The sequence below is a fragment of the Macrotis lagotis genome, chromosome 6, assembly GCF_037893015.1.
Source record: "Macrotis lagotis isolate mMagLag1 chromosome 6, bilby.v1.9.chrom.fasta, whole genome shotgun sequence".
Taxonomy (NCBI): domain Eukaryota; kingdom Metazoa; phylum Chordata; class Mammalia; order Peramelemorphia; family Peramelidae; genus Macrotis; species Macrotis lagotis.
In genome coordinates this window covers 124,468,800-124,486,607 of record NC_133663.1, presented here as the reverse complement: position 1 = coordinate 124,486,607, position 17,808 = coordinate 124,468,800, and the positions used below count along the sequence as shown (strand labels likewise).

General features: G+C 33.6%; 1 long non-coding RNA gene across 1 annotated transcript; it reads left to right on the top strand.

The window, feature by feature from the left end:
• The first annotated feature begins 3,277 nt into the window (after nt 1-3,277).
• On the top strand, nt 3,278-15,984 carry LOC141491814 (uncharacterized). Its single transcript, XR_012469774.1, has 3 exons — nt 3,278-3,799; nt 10,043-10,110; nt 15,147-15,984. It is a non-coding gene; the product is annotated as an uncharacterized LOC141491814 (long non-coding RNA).
• The last annotated feature ends 1,824 nt before the right edge of the window (nt 15,985-17,808 follow it).

Sequence of the window (17,808 nt, the reverse complement as noted above, 5' to 3'; positions counted from 1 at the left end):
CTTTGAGGGAAAATGTTTTTGAGCTCATAGTTCTTCTTTGAAGGGCACATTCCTGAAAATGCAGTGCTCTGAAGAGCCTCAGAGTGGAGCTCAGCCACAGCCTACAAGTTATCCACTATAGTAGGGCCCTGGCACCTTGGTGCAAGGTCACACATTCCCTCCCTCTGTTTTTCTCTTTCTCCTTAATCCATCTGGGAATTCAACAATACAATCTTGAGTGGAGTCTTCAGACTATATAGCATTAGTTTATTGAACAACTGTACCTGCTTTTAAATTTTAATGATGCATTTTTAATATGATAAATGTAGTATACTTGAATGGTTTTATATGCAGGTCGAATAAACTATGATTTTTGTTACTCTTCAAATATGACTTGCCAAAGAATAGTCTGATAATTGTATGGCTTTATATAACCATAGATGCTTCTGGGAGCTTACAAATAATCCTGGTTCTATACCAATGACCAAAATCTCTGAGTTCCTGGTAATCAATGTTTAGGTATTTTGTTAATTGAGGCACCTATTGGTTCAGATTGAATCAGAGTTTTTTTCCCTATGTGGCATACTTTTGTTTAGCACACTTGTGAGGGTTGAGAAACTTTAGCTATGGGACACTAAAAAGATGACTGCTAGAGGTTGCCATGGTAACTTCCCAGGACTCCATTCTCTGTATTTTAGGAAAGTCTGAATTCTACAATGTTTTAATGCAATACGTGGCTAAAACAAGAAATCATCTGGAAGTCAGATTACTTTATAATTTGGTAATCTCCTCAGTGGATAGTTGAGACACCATTAATCTTATAAATCCACAGTGAACTGGCAATAGCCCAAAAGAAAAGTTGTGAGGAAATTGAGAGATTGGTTAAAAACTCCACGATGTAAATTATAGTTTTGAAGCAAGTATCCAGCTAATTCACAGCATATATTTTTAAAATAATAGCCTCAGTTTTACATTATATATATATCTATATATAAATACATATATATATATATATATATATATTTGTATGTGAGTCAAGGATGGGGTGTGGGGGAGAGAGTGAGGCAGAAAGAAGGAAAGGGAAGGGGATATGTGTTTTGGTTTGAATTAGCAGGATGTTTAACTCAATCCTCCATTTCAGTGTCTGTGTGTAAATACTGCCTTTGAACAACTTAATTACTTTTTTTAAATGCCTCTTCATTGTAAATAAAAAAAAACCCCAGCAGGGAATCCATGTTTTCCTACCTTTTTGTGGTTTGTGTTTTATATTTCCTGTGTAAGTTATATTACTTCTTTGTTCTTTTTAAAGTTTTCCTTTTCCTTTTAATATCATTGCTAATATTTTTAAATGTGAGTCTGAATGTTACATATTGTTTTTAAAAAAACAAGGCACTAAGCTTAAACCTAAAATAAATTTTAAAATAATCTTTGTTAAAAGGGATCAGAAGGCATGAATATTTTGGGGGGGGGATAATAGGAAGAACATCCTTCAGCAAATATAATGATATAGGTTGTGCATTAAGTTTATTTAGTTATACTTTTAAAAGAAAAGGCCTATTCTATTTTAACTGTCTTTCTTAATGATAAATCCTATTTAACTTATAAGGAGTTTATTCTTGGCATATATTTCCTTTTGATCTGTGTTTGAGCATGTAAACTGAAACTCTTAGAAACTTCATGTGTGTTTACAAATATATGACATATTTGCATGACTAATCTTTAAGAAATTCAGGGGAGAGGGAGAGAGTGAGAGAGAGAGAGAGAGAGAGAGAGAGAGAGAGAGAGAGAGAGAGAGAGTTCAGGTTCAGTTGTTTTTACCTCTTTCTTTTTCTTTTCTTTGGAGGATTTGGATGGCTTCTCAGTATGCACAAAACCCTGAAATTAATTTAATAAATTGCCTTAGCCACAACACTGGAAGGTATCAGGAAATCAGACAGGAGCAACAAATATATGAATGCATCTCACATCTCCAAAGACAATGTTTAGCATAATTGTTTACTATGAATTAATTATAATTATAACTTAACTATGACTACCTCAATATATTTTAAATAATCAATTAAAGCTCATTTTAAAATTAAGGTAAACATGGTGTTTATAGGTAATAGTAGGAATTCTTAGAAACTGGATTCTTTAGTTGTGCTTTTGTAGAAAGGACTATGTGACTGTGGTCAAGGTATTTAAATTTTTGAACCTTGAGTTAAATCTCACTTTTGTCAAGTTAGAAGATCAGAGTAGATGATCTTTACCATCTTTTCTCAAAATTATATGACTATAGTATGAACAGAGAAGGCTGTGCTATTTAGACACCATGAGGTCCATTTGTAAAATAAGGCATTATTTGATTTGCTGTAAAGGAATACAAAATAAAAGATTTAGAAGTTTCTTTTCTTCCTCCCTCCCACCCTCTTCTTTTTTCTTTCTTTCTCCTCTCCAAACAATTTTCTTCTTCTTCTCTCTCTCTCTCTCTCTCTCTCTCTGTATATATGTGTGTGTGTGTGTGTGTGTGTGTGTGTGTGTGTGTGTGTATGTATGTATGTGTGTGTGTGTGTGTGTTCCAACACCAATTTCTTAGAGTCAAATAACCTAATAACATAACATTTGGCCCAATTTTGATTTTTATAGGCTATTTATAGATTGGGGGTAATTTTTGCTCTTTACTTAGCTCATGTTGAAGTTGTGAATGTTATTATTATATTGACTAATATATACTTAGTGCTCTTAACAAGGGAGTACAATGAATTTAAGATAATTATTACTTAAAAACCTCTGCTTGGACATCTTCTAAAGAGGTGAAAGAAGAACAAAATCTTATTGTATATTTGAGTTTTGACTTTTCTGGAGAGATTACGAGTAATTGAGCACATTTGCTCTTCTTTGCTCTTGGATACCAGTCCACTGGGAACTGAATTTAGTCCAACATTCTATTTCTATCCTGGCACTGTAGCATGCTAGAGGTTTTATTTTTTTTTCTTTTGGTATATTTGGCTTCTGTCCATGTATAATTAATTCTTTAAAAATAATATTTCAGTTCTATTCTAGTGGGAAGACATTATAGCTTACAAAAGTTTGTTTGCCCAAAACAAGGACAAAATCCATGCCAAAGACATCTTACCAGAGTCACCTCCTTCCTTCTACTTTCTGTTGTTGTTCTTTGACAAGGAATTAGAAAAATACAGGGTGCTATAAAATTCTAGAATGTTCTACATGAATTACCTCACTAGCTTCCCTCTATGACACCTTGAAGACATACAATCACTAGTTCTAGTTTGGAGATTCACAAACTAAGACTCAGGATGGTTAGCTTATTTGCCTAGTTATGTAGCAAATATCAAAGGCAAGATTCAAACCTGGTTGTTTTTAATCCATCACTTTCTCTATTATTTTAGACTGTCTCTGTCCATATAAAGAACTTGCTAGGCAAAAAGAGACAGTGAGCTTAGAAAAGATATGGGCTTTTCTTTCTTGAAGCTTGGAGTCCACTCTGAATACAGGCAATCATATTTCACTCCAACATAGATATCCAATCTTTTTCTGGGCTGCATCACCCATGAAAAACATGTGAGGGGAAGAATTTAATATTTATTCATGCCTACCTTGTAACCCATATTACTAATGATTATAATAATAACAAAATATAATAATGCTACATGAATGGGGTTAGAAGCCAGCGGGTTACACTCACCTCTAGTGACTAAAGCATATTAAGTTCATTAGGGAGTTCCAAAACAGAGTGTAAAGCTTGAAGAGGAGTACTTTCACTGACTGAGAATAGATGACGTCAGGCATCCAATAAGACTACATGGATGAGACATTTAAGGTATGGATAAGCATACAAGAAAAAAGGGGGGAAATGCCAATCACTAGTCATAGTATGACCAAAAATATGGAGGCAAATGTATTGAGATGGTGCTCATGGATCATAAAAATTGTCTTATTTAATTAAATAATTGAGTGTGTAAAAGGGAATAAGATGAGATAAGATTAGAAAAGTTGTGTGGTATCCAATTGTAGAATGTCTTGAATACCAGATAAAGCAATTTGAACTTTATTAACTAGACAAGAGAAAGTCAATGAAGATGAAGGAGATTTTGTTAGGTGGAAAGCATAAGCAAAAGCATGGGAAGAGGGATTGAGTATAGAATGAAAAGAAGAGAATGGCTTGATTGTAAAGGAATATGGGAATATGGAAAGAGAGAGACAGAGACACACACACACAGATTTCAACAATATGATAGGTGATGGTAATATAGATTTTTGAACTGAAAAATGACAAAGTGAAAGTGATATTTTAAAAAAAATTATTCTGTCATCAATAAATAGATTGTATTGGAGTAGATCTGGGAGGCAGGGAAACCTTTTAGGAATCTAGGCACAAGATGATTAGAACATCACATTTGGTTTCAAACAAAAAGGAAAAGATGAATCTAGGAGTCATTTTAAAAGAAGAATTGCTAGGACCTTATGATTGATTAGTTATAAGTGATGAATAGGAGACATTAGTCAAAGATGAATGCAAGATTCTGAGTCTGAATGAGTGATAGAATATTGGGGAGCCTGATACAGAAAAGGAAATTAGGAGGAAAGGTAGGTAGATAGGAAGAAATGTTAAGTTCATTTCTAAACATGAGGTGGGAATGGAACATTCAAGTGGAGGAAACCTACAATTCATTGGAAATAAGAGATTACAGCTCAAATGAGAAGCAAGAACTCGATATTTGATTAGGGGATTATTTGACCTAAAATTAGTTCCCCAAGCATCATCGAAAGCTTTGAAAATAGATAAACTTTTCTAGAGAGGAAAGTATAAAAAATACAAAGCATTTTCCATACATTTTCTTATTCATACTCATAACAACTTTATGATCTAAGTCCTTAAGGTATTAGTGTCCCTACTCTACAAAAGAGGAGATTAGAGGGTAACAGATGTTAAATAATGTGTTCTTTGTCATATAAATGGTAAAAGTAAGAAGTAGGACTCAAAGAAAAAAGATAAAGTCAGTGGGTTATGCCTTGTTGGGGGAAGGTAATAGGGAAATGCTCAGAATAGATGGCCCCAATATTCTCAATGAAGTAGAGAGGGAATTCAAAAGATTAATGCTAAGGGGAGGCAGGATGAAAATGGGGGCCAAAGGAGGAAGTTTTCTAGAACAACTGCTGTGGGCAGCATGCCAGAGAATTAACAGAAGATGAATGGAAATATTGCTGAGTAGTGGATAGCTAGGGCCAAGTTCAAGTTGGATAGCATGAATATGTGGCATAATTTAAATTCTTACTATTAATTACTTCTTTGGGTTAAGGCATTGAATGCCCCTGTTAAAGTGCAATAATATGAGAGGGGTGATACATTACAGCCATTATCTGGTATTAAAAATGTAGCATCAATTAGTTAAATTAGCTTCAGGTATCTACCAAGGATTTTGAGAGAATGGAACCTAGGATAGATATTTTTTTGATAGGAAAAAATGGGACAGAGATACCTCTATGAAGGGCAGGTCTAACTGATGGATCACAGTGGATCGGCCTGAGGCAAGGGGCAGTTGATATAAAACAGAAAGGATTGCAGCAATTGTCAGTGGAAGTATAGCACTAGGGATTATGTACAACTTTGGTTTAGGAATTATAGTTGGAAATAAAACTGAAATCATTACTTCATCCTCTTCCTTGTTTTCTCAAAGGAATCTCAGGATCTCATCACTAGATCCATAGGGAAAGTCAGCTCCATTTGTCTTAGGGAGTGAATGACACCCAAATCCCATTTAAATTTGTTTTGGGTAGTTAATAACTAGAAAAATGGTAGAATCCATGATTTGGGACATATGTTCTCAAATGAAGAAAGAGGGACCAGGGATTGAGATTTCCAGACCTGAGCCATGAAGAAAAACTTCCCAGTCATTTTCCTTCTGTGAAGCTAAAATTCTCAGGCTGCTCTACCAAATATTTTGACTGTGAGCAAAGGGATACAAAGAAATACACATTGCTGTGTTGATCACAGATGTTTATGAGAAGCAGAACTTAGGCATAGTCTCAAAAATGGGTACCATCACCTGCAGTCATAAGAAGACAAGGGAGAGTTATAGATAGACTATAGTCTCCACAATTTGTGTGCTTTTAATAATGCTCTAACTCCTTGTCAAGTTATTCAAAAGAGCAGTCTTCTGCTTCCTCTCTTTTCCACCCCCCCAGTCTCAATTGTCTTCCTTTCTTGGGGAATCCATTGCTCTTGGTGGGACACCTATTAAAACTAGTTCCCTCACTTTCCCCTTCTGGGAGAGATATCAGAAAGGTATCAATAAGTCATGTCCTGAGTTTCTAAAATAGTAATGTTGAATACATGAGAAACTTCTGATTTGAAAAATTCGGTGAAGCAAAATTTAGAAAGGATTGTTGTGAGAGAAAGGAGCCAAGGGCACAAAGATTTTGATTTCTCTACTTCCTCCTTGTGGTTAATTTTTAGTTGAATAATACGACCTCCTCTCATAATCCACCTCACTCTCTGCAATCATTCCATCAAGACCTAAAAAACTACATTTCTAAAAGGGTTACAATCTGGGTTACTTCCTAGAGACACGTCTGGCCCACAGACCCATAATCTATCAGGTACTTTAGAAATAGCAATGGAGATATATGTTGCTTGCCTCAGTTACTCTCTGTATTTATTATTGTACAATAGAAAGAACATTGTTATAGTACTCAACAGACCTGAATTCAAATCCCAGATGTACCATATACTAACTGGACAATTTCTTTAAGCCTCAGTTTTCTTGTCTTTAAAGTTAGCATAATAAAATTTTCTTTGTCACCATTACAAGACCATTATGAGGGAAATATTTTATAAACTTCAAAATATAGCAGAAACATGAATTAATATCACAGTTTTACCTTAAGCTCCAAGGAGGATTTACTAGAAAACTGATCAAACAAGTAGGAAATATTTACTGCATACCTATTATGTGTTCATCAAAGCTCAATAGACTAACAAGATCTGATAAATAAAATTATTTCTGCCCTTAAAGAATTTACAAGCTGGTTGGAAAACAATTAACAAGGGAAACCATGCAGGTTGTGCTAAAATTTCAGGTACAAGTTCTTAGGGCTAAGAAAACTCAGAAAAGATATTCTCTGAACTGTAAAGAATCATACTTTTTAAAAAAAATAGTGAAAAAATGAGTGTCATCTTATGGGTAAAGGCTCTAAAAAGAAACATGTCCCAGGAAATATAGGAGATTATTAAAAATGAAATTCTGACTATATATAATGAATAATCTAAAAGAGAAATTGATGGAATTAGGGAGATCTCTCATGTTATCAGATTTTAAAAGATAAGGAGGGGCACATTCCCAAGGATGCATATTAATGACTGTCACAAACTCTTAAGAATTGTGTAGAAAGGTGAAGTTCTAAATGCAGAAAGGCTTACACAAAATGCTAAATACAATTTCACCCAATGATTACTGTTTAAATGTCCTTAAGTGCTAATTATGTGTTCAATGCTCTACTAGAAGTCTCAATCTACTTCAAGTTACTTTATGTTTGGAGCAAAAAGAACAAGGAGATCCCTTTCCCTGGTTGTAGAAGACATAATATTAGCAGATGAAAGAAGGAATAAAAAAATACCCCAAATCCTATTTTGGCTCTCTTGTCTTTTATTTATCCTGGAAAGGATAAAACAAACGTTGAAAGCCTAAGATAGGTGTTGGAGAGAGTAAGAGAGAGCCCAGCTAATTTAAATGAGTTCAATTCTCCAGACCCAGATGCTTTACATCACAGAGTACTCCAAGTGCTTAAAGGTTTCTTTGCATAGGCATTGTCAACAATGTTTGAGAAATCAGGGAGAAAGCGAACATCCCCAAATTCTGAAGTTAGTCCGAAGTCCTAAATTTTCAAAAGGGTAAATAAGGAAATAAGAAAAACTTCAGATTTTCAAAATTCTAGAACATAGTAAGATTTGGGTTTCATAGAACTTAGAGAAGACTGTGGTGAGGAAAAAAAAGGAACTTAAAAAGTTGGGGGAAAAAGTGAGGTGAGGAAGAGAAGTCAAAATTATTTATTCCTGAAGAATAAACCTTGGCAATCTCATTTCCATTCTTCTTTACTAGTGTAGCTGGAAGACTTCATTCTCTATAGAGAATCTATCTTTATGTGACCCAGTGAAGGACTTCTTCAGTGCAACTGATGGGCACTTTCCATGAAAGTATCTCTCTATTTTTATGCTTCACATATTAATATTTAGGATATTATTGAGGAAAGTTAGAGTGATATTAAGATATATTGAAGAGATATTACATTTAAGGAAAGCCTTTAAGCTTTCATTTTGCTCTACTATATCAAGTATTGTTTTGTCTTCACTAGATAAAATTAAATGAGATATTTTATTCTTTAAACCTTTTAGACAGTAGAGTGGGAAAAACATGTCTCCTATAATAATTATCTACACATCCTAGCTTATTCCTTTTCCATATTTTCATTAAGGATCACATAGAATGTGATAGATGGAAATACTTATATTAAGCTCTTAGAATGTTGCAAATGCTGAGATACATATACCAAAAAAAGGAGATCATGCCTGCTTTCATGGTGCTCAAATTCTAATTAGGAGAACCAACATATAAGGGGGTGGGGGGGAGGGAATGGCAGAGAAAGGATGGAAAGGCCCTAAAGACATTGGAAAATAATGTAATATCATATAAGTAATGACATTCAGTTAAGTCAAAGTGAGTGTCTGCAGCCTAGTGAGAGCTGAGCAATGCAGGGTTTTGTTGGAGAAAGGTTAATGCTCCTCTCTAAAGTGTCTGCAGGAGTCATTGGCTTTGATAGTCTTGATGGGATGAGTGTATAGACCATTCTCACAATTTTATAGAGACAGGAAATTAGATACATCGTTTAAGAGTTGATTATTTTTGCAATCTTTTTTTGGATAATAATAATGCCCTATTTCTCTCAGTCTTTTCCTCTATTCCCCCACTTTGAAATATGTTGAAAAGTGATCTCTGAGAAACTTTATAAGAATTATAGTTATAGTTATATTTCAAAATTGTGTAAATTACAGCACAAATTTCTTTCATGTGAACTTTATCACGATCAGCTATTCTCAAATGAATTCCCTTATTGACATTGCTACTTTCTTATTTAGGACCTTAGTACTAAAGTGTTAATTGTTCAAAAGTGATGGCCCTCCTACAATCAATGATAAGAATGAATCATAGAAATTCATAAGTGGAAGGGTCCTCAAAGTCAAGTTAGGCTAACCCATATTTAAAGAATATTATTCTCAAACACAAACAACAAATATTAATCCAACTCTTACTTAAAGATATCAGAGGAGATGAGGGATTTGAGGACCTTCCATTTCCAGAGCCAATCTCTCTCACTTTTGAGTAACTAGAATTGTTATAAAGTTTCTAATTTCATGAAACTTATGGTTTACAGTTGACAGTTTCTATCCAGTATTCCTGGTTCTGCTTTCAAGAACCAAGTAGAGCATGACAACCCTTCAAATATGCCCTTTCTCTCCTGCTCCAGGCATTTCTTCATCAAGATAAGCATCTCAAGTTCTTCAGCTGGTCCTTACGTGGCATAAGATTATCCTCACCTGGATATCCTTCAGCTTATTAATATCTTTTTCTAACATATTGCATCTAAAACAGAGGACAGTCTTCTGAATGTTATATAATTGGTACTGAATGAAACAAAATTATCATCCTGTTCTGGATGGTTCTCTTGTTTTGATATAACCTAATATTTCATTAGTGTGATTGGTTGCCATATCATGAATATTGAACCTCTGGTTTAATAAAAATCTAGATTCTCATAACATGAATTATTATTTAGATACATGTTATATCTGTGAAGTTGATGTTTTTAACTTTCTATAAATATTAATTAAATTTGATTTCATTCAATCTGAATCAATATTCTAACTCATCAAGATCTCTTTGCATCCTGACTTGGCCAAGCAGTATTTTAGGTATCTGATATAACTTTCATGTACAAATTTGATAAGTATGCCATCTAAATTTTTGACCAAGTTATTAATTCAAATATTCGATCTTTTTTTTAACAGCTAAGTTGTAGGACTGAAACCAGTGCTCTGGAATACTCCATTGGAAACTTGGTTAGGAAGACCAGCCAGTGAGTAATTTTGTAAACAACAATTAAACTGTCAAAACTCAATGACTATCAATGAAATAAAGATGATTTTGAGCTTCTGAGTCTAGGTTACCAGAAGAGTGATAGTGTCATTGACAGAGATAAAATTTGGAATGGCACTTTTTTTAGAAGAGAATGCACAAATCTGCTCAAGATATAGTGGTACTCAGTGCTTGCTGGTAGGGTGACACTAAATTTTACCTTCCTTTTCCTTCTTAATGTTCTGTGGTGGATAAATGTAAGTAGTTATTACTTAGAGAAAATTTCATATAGCATTTTATCTTCCTGCTGAAGCCAAACTATTATCTTTTAGTTAAGTAAGCAGAAGATGGATCAATAAGGTATCTTTTGAAATGTCCATAGAAAATTATAAACCAACATTAACCTGTCTAGCTGAAGTTTGCCATCTCTTCATGTAGACTTCACTCCTGAAATACTTTCTTCTTGATAACACTCTTCATAGAAGATGGTTTAGAAGTCATATTTTAAATAGAATTTTCCTTTCTGCTATGTGGAGAGAAGTATGATTACACTGATTCTAATTTATCCCTTTAATATAATGAATATTAAGATTTTGGGCATCTTTTTTAGATTTAATTATAATATGTGAAGAAGTGTTGCGCAGTGGTTAGAGACTTAGTCTCTCAGTCAGAAAGACCTTCTATGAATTCATCTCTCTGATATATATTTGCCTAATGATTCACAGCAAATCAATTAATTTTTCAGTATCCATAAACAACTAAGACTGTAATGATAGGATCATAAATTTATAGCTGGAAGGGACATTAGAGGCCAATAAGTCCAGGCTTTCCATTTCCCATGTCCACTAAGAGCAGAGAAATTAAATTATTTACTCAGGGTCCCATAACAAGACTTGAACACATCTTCCTGACTCAAGGAGGGCAGCCTATTCATTTTGCTACCTACTTGCCTTCAAAGCACTGCTGATTTGCATTGTTTGAAGATTCTTGGATCAGTGAAATTCTAGGTCTTCACACATGAATCATATAATATATATATATATATATATATATATATATATATGTGTATGCATGTATTATATACATACATATATACACATGCACATATGGATATGTATAAATGAAGCTATTGTAATTAACCTTTTATTTCAATTTTCAAACACTTTGCTTTCTGAGAAAGTGGCAGTATGTGGGAGTTTCAGTGTAAAAATATTTTGTGTATTGAAAGAAGGCATGACCTTTATATAACTGATTTCTGTATTAAAGATTTTTTAGGTAAACAAAGAAAGTTTCCATGGAGATATATGTTGGTCAGATGAATCAAATATAGGCATAAATTTAGTGGCCTTCTTCATGTTTATGAATAGGGGAAAATATTGGAATTTTGAATATCCCATAGGAAAATTTATAAAAATCCCTCCAATACTCTAGCAAAACTTGACCAATTTTTAGAAGATGGTTTACAATGACTTCATAAAATCTTAGCGCTGGAAACAACCTCAGTAGCAACTAGGTCAACACACACACATAGAAGAATCCCCACTACAGAATATCTAACAAGCAGTCACTTGTCGTCTGCTTAAGGCCACTATTTCCTGTGGCAGCTTTAATTGCAAGGAAGATTTTCCTGACGTTATGCCCGATATTTCACTTTGAAATTTCTAACCATTGTTGCTTGGTTCTTCTAAGGCCAAAAAAGACTAAATTTTTTCCTCTCTCTCCTAATATACATCTACCACTTGCTGCTCTATAGCTGCTCCCCAGCCCTGACTGCTGTTGATCAAAGATTTTCAGTTTCTTTAAACAGACAAGTTCCTTCACAATTCTGGTTACTTTCCTCTTGAAGCACCCATTTTATCAAATACTTCCTAAAATGTGGCTCCTCAAACTTCTTTTGCTGTTTAACCAAAGGCATAATATTGTAGGTTTCAGCCCTTACTTATGTAACTTGAGTATTCCCCTAATTTCAAGCAAGTTCACATTATTTTTTTTTTGTTTTTGTTTGCTATTTACACTAACTCTTATTGAGCTTGCAGTGAACTTAAACTCTCAGATCCTTTTCAATCCATATGCTAGGTAAATTGTTTTTACCCAAAAAGTAGTCATTTTTACATCTAAGTATATGGCTTTAAATTGATTCCTATTAAATTTTACTTTTATTTGATTCAATACAAGATTCTAGCCTGCCAGGATCATACTGGATCATTACTCTGTCATCAACTGTCTTATATATTTTTATCCAGATTGTTGACAAAAATGTTACAAAGATCAAGCAGAGATTCCTGGGGTACTCCACTGGAGACTTTTCACTCTCCTGTCATTGAATCATTAATAACTATTCTCTGAGTCCAGCTATTCAACCAGTTCTGATTCTCTCCATTGAGAATTGATTGTAATAGGATATTAATTAAAAGGGATTCTGTTACTAGAAACACTAAAAGAATTATGAGGAATATCAAGAAATGGATTTTGAAGCAAATATTCATATTTATGAGAGATGGTCTAACTTTGGACAGTGCCTTAACAAGGCTTCTATTTTCCACTTACATTCAAGATCTCATTACATGGTGAAGATTAAGTACTTAAAAATCTTGAATCTGTGCTTTAAATTGATAGGAAATGAGTCAGAGTTTTCAACCTTTATAAATTGAATGTATTAATATACATGCAGAACTAAATCCTACCTAGATGTCTAGCTTATAGTCACGTATACTTGAAATTTGAAGATAAGACTATTTAAGAAAGGAGGGTCTAGTAGTGTCAGACAGAAATCTTGGATTTTAAAACATATTTCTCACTTCTCTGCAGTTTCAAACAAATTACTTGTTGCCCACTCTCACCATAATCTATTTCCCCATTTATAAAACAGGGATAATTTCACATTCTTAAAAGAATAGTAATAGAAATGAATGATTGAAAAATTTCTATAATTGTATTGGAAAAGTTATGTACAATAAAAACAGTACTACTACCATCACACTGAATAAGTGTCTAGACTCTTTTCTCTGTTGAAATTCCCAAGTTAGCATACTCAACTTTTCAATTGTTATAGTTAGGAGTTGTGAATATCTTTTAGTTTTCCTAATTCTTCTAATTCTGGAATAAGCTTTTATCAATTGATCTTCAGTTTACAATGTTTTTCACACCTAATGAGGTGAGAAATTCCAGGAAAGCCCTCAAATACATTTTCACTGTACTAGTATTGGATCTCAGTATAAAATGTGACAGTTTCATTCTATGACCATTGGGATTAAATTTTATGGTTTTCTTTTGCATCATTGTGATCTTATGCAAGCTGTACTTTGGTAATAGCACAGATGGCACCCCAAAATAGTGAACTTCATTCTCAAAAGTCTGCTGTCCTAAAAGTATTTACATATGTACATGTATATGTATATGTATATATATATATTTATATATGAATACAGGGATAACATATAACTACATATATATATATATATACAAATACGCACATAACTTTATATATAATTTAAATGGAAATTCTCAAAATGGGAGAATTATACAAAAAATATTTTTGTGAATTTGAAATTTTAAAGAGACAGTCTTCCAAAGCTCAGTCCAGAGTTTGCAAATAATTTTTTAATTACTGTAATTAATATTCAATACTCCTTGAGTACCCCCAAACCAACTAATTACCCTTAGAAAAATGAAAAAAGTTAAGAGCATTCCAAAATATCATGTTAACTTTGAGTGTTTGTTGTTTTATATTAAATATTAAAATTTATTATACAATTTCTTATATTCATATCATTAAATTCGCTGCAGATGCAGCAGCTCCTTAGTATAGGTGGTATGTCCTCTTAGAGAGAGGAAACAAGAGATGCAAATTCTACCTATGAAACTAACTGTGTGATGGGCAAGTCCCTTAACTTTTGAGTCTCAATTACCTCTTTTTTTTAAAATTAGATATTTGTACCAAATGCCCCTGATGCCATAATCCTTCTCAGACACTATTATCACTGAATGCAATATTATCCTTTCTTTAACATATAAAATTAATTGGTATTAATTCATGACTGCAACTACAGAAACATCAACTGATTGCAAAATCTAAGTAGATATATAATTATAGATGATTTATTATTCATCACATCATGGAGGAATAAAAGAGGATATTTTCTTTTTGGAAATAAAAAAGGAAAACTGGTACTGTAATACATAGCATTAATAAGCCCCTGTTAATTCTTTCTTCATAATTCTCCTAAATTTTTTGCTCTATTGTCATCTAATGCCCAAATGAATGAAGTAGCTTTCTATATATTTTCCTTAGTTGCAGACACAATCTTACTTTCCTTAGTCTCACACCCGGTTAATTTGAATGTTTTAGAACATTCCATTGAACTGGTCATTATTCTGTTCAAAATACTTCCATGTTTCCCTGTTGCTTTACAAATAATTTCCTATTTTTTCAATCTGGTATTGGAGATCTACCTAAGGTTTCAAACATATTTTACAATTTTCTTATGAACCCATATATCTACCCATCCTTTAAAAAAACATGTTAAATGATAGCTAGCTCTTCTATAGAACATTTGAAGCAGCAGAAAGTGATCATTTCTTCCTCTGATTATCTAGAGTACTTTGTTTATATTATGAATATAGCATGTAGTTAGTAATGTAGCTGCATTATAATCATATATGCTCATGTTTCAGGCCTCCTAATGGTAGGCTACTTGACAAGAGGATCATAACACACATCCCTCCAATCAAAAAGCATTTATTAAGGACCTGTGTTAGATAGCTTGTATTTTTTAAAAAAGCTAATGATTTTGAAAAGTTCCATTTATGTTTATAATAGAGTTTTAATCTCTGTTCCATCACATAGTGGTCTGGCATTTTTGCATTCATGTTATTTATTTAATTATCTATCAATAATTTTAAGACCAGGTCAGACTATAACTCTATTATTCTCTCTTCACTTGGCAGTTAGACATAAACACCTATCTAAGAACACACTATTTTTAATAGACACTACTGTACATGTCTATTGAAATCATTTCTCTTTCTCTTCACTAGGCTCCACATGTTCTTTAAATTTAAGCTTGGCTTTCAAAGGAATAGAGAGAGAAGTATACTTACAAAATCCAGATATTCTTCATCTGAATTTCAGCTAAGAAACAACTTATCATGCCACTGAAGCAAGATATGTCACTAAGGAATTTGATTTATTACATGCTTCAGTTCTTAATGGAACAGAATAAGGCAATCTACCATGATTGTTGCTTCGAGCATAAGGTTAGAGAAGAAGTAATGCAAACAACTTAAAAATGGAGGATGATGGAAAGTATCAGTTTCATTCTTGGCTCCTTGCTGACATCCACCTTGGATCCTCAGGTCACTCTGAGCCAGATCATCTCAATCATCTGGCTCCTTATGTGACATCTGAACAAGCTGAAAAATTATTTTTTTTTAAATTGGAAAAATAAGTGGTTATACTGCATCTCCTGTGGAAAATTTGGAAGTGTAGCTTTGTAAATATGAGAAATTCATGAGGTCCAAATGATTTATACCCTACTTCAAGAACATAGGGATTGGGGTAACACAGACCCTTCTTATAACTCATGCTACTCATTGCAAGGTCAGTGGCCAATAAAGACATCATCCACTGTGATTAATCGTGAATGTGTTCCACCCCCAACTCCCCTTTTATCCCAGAGACCTGGATAAATGCTGAAGTGAGACCTTTATTGTTCCAGCTTTCTCCTACTCAGTCACCCAGCTAAACAAAACAAAGAAGAAATAGAGACAATATTATTAAACAGATTACATTGAATCTTCTCTATGAGACACCCCTGAAGGGAAATTAGTTCATTGAAAAAAATTTCTAAAGAAGCTTTTAAAATAAATGTTCAAATATCAGAAGAAAAAAACTGAATATAACTTTTTTTTCTTTTACATGTTATAGAATTCCAGTGGATAGTGGTATGTTTTTAGTCTTTGATTAATGAACACCAGAATTGTAGAATTGTACAGTGTTTTCGATTTAAAATGAGAGAATCCAGCTTTGAACTTTGCCTCTTTTATTTGTTACCTGTGTAACTTTAGCCATGTCACTTACTTTGCTGGATCTACCTGTGCTTTACTCCAGACTAGATGATCTTCAAGTTCCTCTTGAGCTTTTGATCTAGGGGTTGTGATCTATGATATCCTATCCCTTCTGCCCTCAAACATATGTACCATATATGTTTAATGACTTGGGATTTCAATTACATGAGAGCATTATTTCTGTCCCCACCTCCACAAATGTACATACCAACCCCTATACATGTTGTCATATCTTTCACAAGTTTTCCATGGAAGATTGATGTACCTAATGCATTGGAGGTATTCCTCTTGTTATTATTTTCAAAATTTAGGAAAACATATATAATAAAGACACATCCCTGCTTTGGGGGAAAGGACTGCTCCTATTCTTCTCTTAGTCACTCACACACACACACACACACACACACACACACACACACACACACTTAATGACACATGCACATTCTGGGAATGCTTTGGAAAATTGATCTGGAATTATTTGCAAGATGTGGCCTAGGAGGGTCTGAAATTTTTAAAAAATGGAAAGAAAAGATGAATGCGTTTTCAATTCACCAAATGATAGAGGTATATTGTCAAATGTGTAGGAGCCAACTCTCCAAAAAATATGGGCACAACATTCTTTTAAGTCTAACCTGCATTATTACCATTTTTTATCATCTCATCTTTAAGCCTAGACTATAAAATAATAATTGAATTCCTTATTTATAGTATTTCTGGATTTCTGAAGTATAAATGTTCACCTGAAAATTTGACAATCAACTCACTTTTTGGCTCTAGCACTCCTGTGAGATCATACAAGGTGCTACCTTGTTTCCAGAAGACTCAGAAGGGCAATGGAACAGATTCCCCTTGGCTTCCTTTAGTAGTGAATAACAGTCTGATCTGGGTGAAATCCTTTGTGTGGAGAGTAGACTGGAATCAAAAGTTTAAAATATCTTTGTGAGTCTGGCTTCAGAAACAAGAAAGTGTTGCAATATTTAAACAGCAATACCTAGATGGCAGTAAAAAAAAAAATGAGAGACATTTATAAGTACCTCTTGCCCCCAATAAAGACCAGGAAAATGGTACCTAAAGGAAGCAGCAATGACCAGGCATTCTATAGGGTTCTTAAATGAAGCAGGCAACCACAAAGACAGGACTGGAATGGTAAAATAAAATGTAATCTCCTGTTTAGAATTGTTATTGTTTGTCCTTCATTCTCAAAGAGGACTATGACATCAGAGAGGTGATGCCATGGCATGTACATGAATTGGATTTAAACAAGGGAAGACACTTACTCCTCCAGAACAATCAGGGTACCAGTAGCCAGATGTGAATCAGAACAATTTGAGATAGCTCTGACTGTGGTGGGAGAACTTGACTGAGATAATGATCATTTAATGATTAGGGTTAACTAAAAGAGAGATGAAGCAAAGAAAGGACACTTTTACTGAGTCCAAAAAAAAAAAAAACCCAAACAACTCACAATATGTAATAGTTTGTTAAAGTTAAGAATTGTTTCACTTTTTTGTATCATCAGTCCCATAGTATTCTGCATAGAGAAAATACTTAATAAATGCTTGATGATTGATTGCTGGCAATGCTAGCTGTGGCAGTGGTGAATAGAAGTGTCTGTTGCAAGAAGTTTCCAAAA